The following is a 5,104-nucleotide window of genomic DNA, read 5'->3' as shown; positions in this document are numbered from 1 at the left end:
AAGGTGTTTTACTAGGTTAGTAATAAAATCAAAAGATAGTAATGAGTGATTAAAAAAGACTTAGAATAAATCAATAAATAAATACAATTTCAAAAACATATTGATTCTCGGCTGCAGCAGCAATGCTGTATGTATAATCTTTAAAGGTTAATTTTTTTAAAGTGATGAATATATAAATGCGCATGAATGGTTGCATTAGACTCTTAATTTTCTCTTAACTGTTCATTATACTATTTTTAACTTTTTCATAAATTTAGGCTCCAGGACCGTTTATTTTAATTATTTGCTTTTAGACTAGTTTATTATACATTTTCAATACAGAGTTGTAAATAATCATCCAAACTTATTAACTTTTATTGAATATTTTTTTAATTTTTTTTGGAAATTTAGGACTTTACATTAAAAAAAATTATTTTTAACTGTTTGTAATAGATTGTTAAACCATGTGACTTACGACTCGATAACTGAAATGTTCTTTGGTATAACTTTTCGAGCGATAATCTTTTTTCGTTTAAAAAACAGTAATAAAAAAATTTTTATGTTTAAACAAACTACTAGGTTAAAATATTAAACATATTTAATATAACTGGCTAGTTTCTACAAAAGCAGCTTAACTCTGTATTTTTAAAAACTAGAGTTAAAACACGCATGACTTAATCTTACAACGAAATAACTCTGTATTAAATTAAATCTTAATTATTTTCTAATACAATTCCTGATAATAATTAATTAAACGTTTAACAAAAAGTACTAAATTTTATTCATTACATAAATATGAAAAGTCGTGGAACGTAAAAAACAAAACTTAAGATTTTTTTTTGTTTTTGTGCTATGACTTAAATTTTAAAGCATTGTATCATATATAGTTTCAAATGTATCAAGCTACTATAGTTTGGAAAAAATATAAAAAAATCTTTTGTTTAAATAAATACTATCAAAATTTTACAACTAAAAGTTATATTACTGAAGAAGTTTAGTTTTGCTTATAAGTTTGTTATAATTTTGTTTTATAAAACTGAATGAAAGCTTAAAATAACAATAGTTTGTTACATTATCGAACAAAAATTTCTACTGTTTGGTTAAGCTTTTTAGTTTTATTTGCTTAATAAACTATCAAATGTATGTATTTACAACGCTGTATAAACTATTTAGTAGAAATGTTTTTTAAAATAATTTGAAAAAATTCAAAACAAAGTTGTGTTTTAAGGTTTACTTACTTACATATTTAATGCGGGTTTATTTTTAAATTTTAATTTAGTTTTCAAACATGTGCTTTTAATACTCCATTTATCGAAATATTTAGAATTCGAATTTAAAATGTGTTACTTTTGGAATAAAGATAATAACTAAAAGAATAATTGGTTTAACTCCAACTTCTGTGTTATTATACTCACTTTTCCCAATTTTGCTTACAATTTTTACACGTACTATAGAAGAACTTTCAAATTAAGGTTTTTAAAAGTTTGGTTTAAGCAGTAATAACGCTTATTGCAAAAATAAAAAGTTGAAAGACGTTCAGAGCGAATATAGATGAAAAAAAAAACGGTGCAAAAATGACAATCCATGCTATAGTGACGCACCGTGTCATTTTATCGCTGTGTCAAAGTGACGTTTCGTGTCATTTTGTCGCTTTGCAAAAGTGACGCACCTCGTCATTTTGTCGCTGTGCCAAAGTGAAGCACCGTGTCATTTTGTCGACTTCCCAAAGTGACCCTCCGTGCCAAAGTGACGCACTGTGCTAAGGTGACGCACCGTGTCATTTTGTCGCCGTGCCAAAGTGACCCTCCGTGCCAAGGTGACGCACTGTGTCATTTTGTCGCTGTGCCAAAGTGACGCACCGTGTCATTTTGTCGCCGCGCCAAAGTGACCCTCCGCGCCAAAGTGACGCACCGTGCCAAGGTGACGCACCGTGTCGTTTTGTCGCTGTGCCAAAGTGACCCTCCGTGCCAAAGTGACGCACCGTGCCAAGGTGATGCACCGTGTCGTTTTGTCGCTGTGCCAAAGTGACCCTCCGTGCCAAAGTGACGCACCGTGCTATTTTGTCGCTGTGTCATTCTGACATCCACCCAACAAAAACAGTTTGACTAAAAAGTGTCTTTGTTTAGTTAAATTGATCACTTTGACTCTGTTTCTTTACATTGATTGTCTTTTATATTAATTTTATGATTTATTTATATTGATTATTACAATTATATTTATTGATTTTTAAATAGTTTCAAATTTAGTTTTTTCTAGTAAAAAACATTATTTATAATTTTAAATTTAGTTTTTACTGTAATTTTTGACGACAAGTAGAGAAACGAATAAAACTGCAGTAAAAGTAAGTTAAAGAGTGTTATTTATTTGTATCTGATTGATTTTTTTGCTGAACTTTATTATAAATCATACAATACTAAGTCAAAATTAGTATTGAAAAAATATCTTTAAATAATTATCTGCTTAAACTTTTTATTGAAAGGAATTCTAGTGTAACAAATAAGTCTTACAGCCTTTATCACAACTAAAAAAAAACTAATAAAAACTTAGACAGAATTGTATTTCTTCAAAATTTGTAACTAAGTTGCTTAACACAAACGGTCTAATATGCACGAAGACACTTTTGCACGAAGGGTAATATATGCACAAACGGACATTTTTTAACGGAGACATCTCTGCACGAATGGTCACTTTAGGACGAAGGGTCACTTTCGCACAAAAAGCTTTTTTCATGGAGAGTCATTTTTGCACGAGAGTAAAAAAATAAACGTACTAATAACAAAAAAGAAATGTAAAAAAAAGTACCGACCGAGGGTAAGGGTTAGGGGTAATAGTGATAGTTATGTCAAGATCGCCAGACGCTACTAAACTACTCTTAGTTGGGGCCGGCGGACGCAAACTGCTGTTAAAGTCTAGTGCGGGATCAGTCAACGCGCCTGACCCAGATCTGGTGGTCATCTTATTGACCACCTTTTTATAGTTTTACTACTCATCTTAAGCTACTTATCTATGATTATATATAGCAATAAAAGGTCAAGTATCACAAACAATATAAAGATTACAACAAACTCTTTATTAAATGTACTAAATAATACAACATATAAAAAAGAACGACTAAAATTTAAGTAACACGTAGCACTAAATGAAATGAGTATAAAAAAAAACTTAATTGACACACAAAAACTGAATAAAAATTAAAATAAAGACTAAAACTGTATAAATTCAAAAAGATTTGCTTAATAACTGCCATTCAACAAATAGCCCTGAATCGCTCATGTGTAGTATATATAGTGTTTTAACAACCCATTTTTGCTAGTTCTCTCATATCTTATAAAAGAGAAGATCTGTTAGACTGCAAAACAAACGACTGTGAAGGCTTAGGGACTTCAATAACGCAATTTTCGAGCCCCTTCCCCTAATCAAGTCTTTTAAAAAAATAAATGAGAGAACGTAAAATTTAAAGATCTTGTTATCACTAACACAACAAAAAACCGATTGCGCACAATACTAAACAAGTTCATTAAAACATAAAGCATATAGCTTGCTATAACACTGATGTAGTGTTAACTTGTAGTGTACACTTAAAAAATTTATTTTATAAAAAATTTAAGCGACTAACCATGATAACAAAACAAAATATCATATAAGAGTAACATCTTAAATACATTCCTTTTATTATAAAACGTACCAATATTTTTTTATTTTGCAAAGCATGCAACATGATTTTTTTTAAACTTTTTTGTTTTATAATTTTATTTTATTTTTTTAGGTTTTGTAATTTTTATACATATACGATAAAAGTTAAAGATACAAAGAATTCAATTCAAATGAATATGTATTAAAGCATAAAAAAACTATAAAGTGTACAAAACCCTAAAACTATAGTTACACAAAACTATAAAATTATAGTTATTCTGTAACAAACTAAGCCTGGTTAGGGTTGTTACCTTCAGGCAAAATAGCTTTACTTTTTATTTTAGCAATAACTTTTAAGTATTTAATTCTAAAACTATCTGAATCACTCTTAACAACTTTTATTTTAATATACGAGTAGTTATTACTGCTAAAATTATATACTAAATTCTAACCATCCGTGATCAAGTGTTTTATTAAACTTATGTAACACACATTTACTTAACTTATAACAACTGATTACACAAATCAAAGTAAACATAATTACTCTTTAGCGCCAAATTAAAATTAGTGTTGTAAAAATTCAAATCAAAAATAACAAGGGACAATTTGTTACATTTTCCTTCGTTAAATCCTCTAACTGAAGATTATTAGGGATTTTAATAAGTTTTTTACTGAAAGATAAACTTTAAGTTTAAAAATTAAATACTTAATACTCAACAAACTTTACATAAACAAATACAAAACGATATCACAACTAACATAAAAAAATCTTTCCAAAAAAGAATTCCTCTTCTTAAATTTTTTCAAACTTTCGCCGTTGAAGATGGCAAGTTGAAAGTAACGGGGAATGAAACGAGACTCTTGTTGTCACGGGCTGCATTTCCAGCCAACTCGAGCACTTTTGCGTTCAAGTATATTAAAACTGCAGTCAAGTAGACTGGTGCTCCGACACCAACACGTTCGCTGTAGTTTCCTTTTCTAAGTAGACGGTGATGCGGCCGACTGGAAGCTGAAGTCCAGCGCGTGACGAACGACTTTTTGACTTTAACCTTTGCTCCCTTTCCACGTCCTGACATGATGCTTTGATGAGTATACAACATCCAAAGCAGTGACTATCTTACGATTGGCATGTTCAGTATAACTGACTGCATCACGAACACGTTTTCCAAAAATACTTTCAGAACTCTACAAGTTTCTTCGTAAATCAAGCCTGAGATATTCTTGACACCGCCTTGACGAGCCAATCGGCAAATGATTGGTGATACCGTACAGGTTATCACGAAAAACTTTACGATGGCGTTTGGCTCTTTTTAAGTCAATTTTTCTACCATATAATAAATGTTCATATGTTCTTAGAACCTTATATACAGACTCTTTGTTAGCAAAGAGAACGAATCGAAAATCCCTTGATTTGTTTGTTTTGCTGTCCTTCTTGATGGTACAATCTTGAACTTTTCCGAACTTCTTAAAATAATATTTTAATTCCTCGGTA

At 30.1% G+C, this 5,104-nt stretch overlaps 1 pseudogene; it reads right to left on the bottom strand.

Moving 5' to 3' along the window:
* Nucleotides 1-4,335: 4,335 nt before the first annotated feature.
* On the bottom strand, nucleotides 4,336-4,688 carry LOC145836327 (histone H2A-like; annotated as a pseudogene).
* Between the last annotated feature and the right edge of the window lie 416 nt (nucleotides 4,689-5,104).

This window comes from Thalia democratica, chromosome 5 (genome assembly GCF_965202585.1).
Source record: "Thalia democratica chromosome 5, ktThaDemo2.hap1.1, whole genome shotgun sequence".
NCBI classification, from domain to species: Eukaryota; Metazoa; Chordata; class Thaliacea; order Salpida; family Salpidae; genus Thalia; species Thalia democratica.
This window is presented reverse-complemented; position numbering and strand designations above follow the sequence as displayed.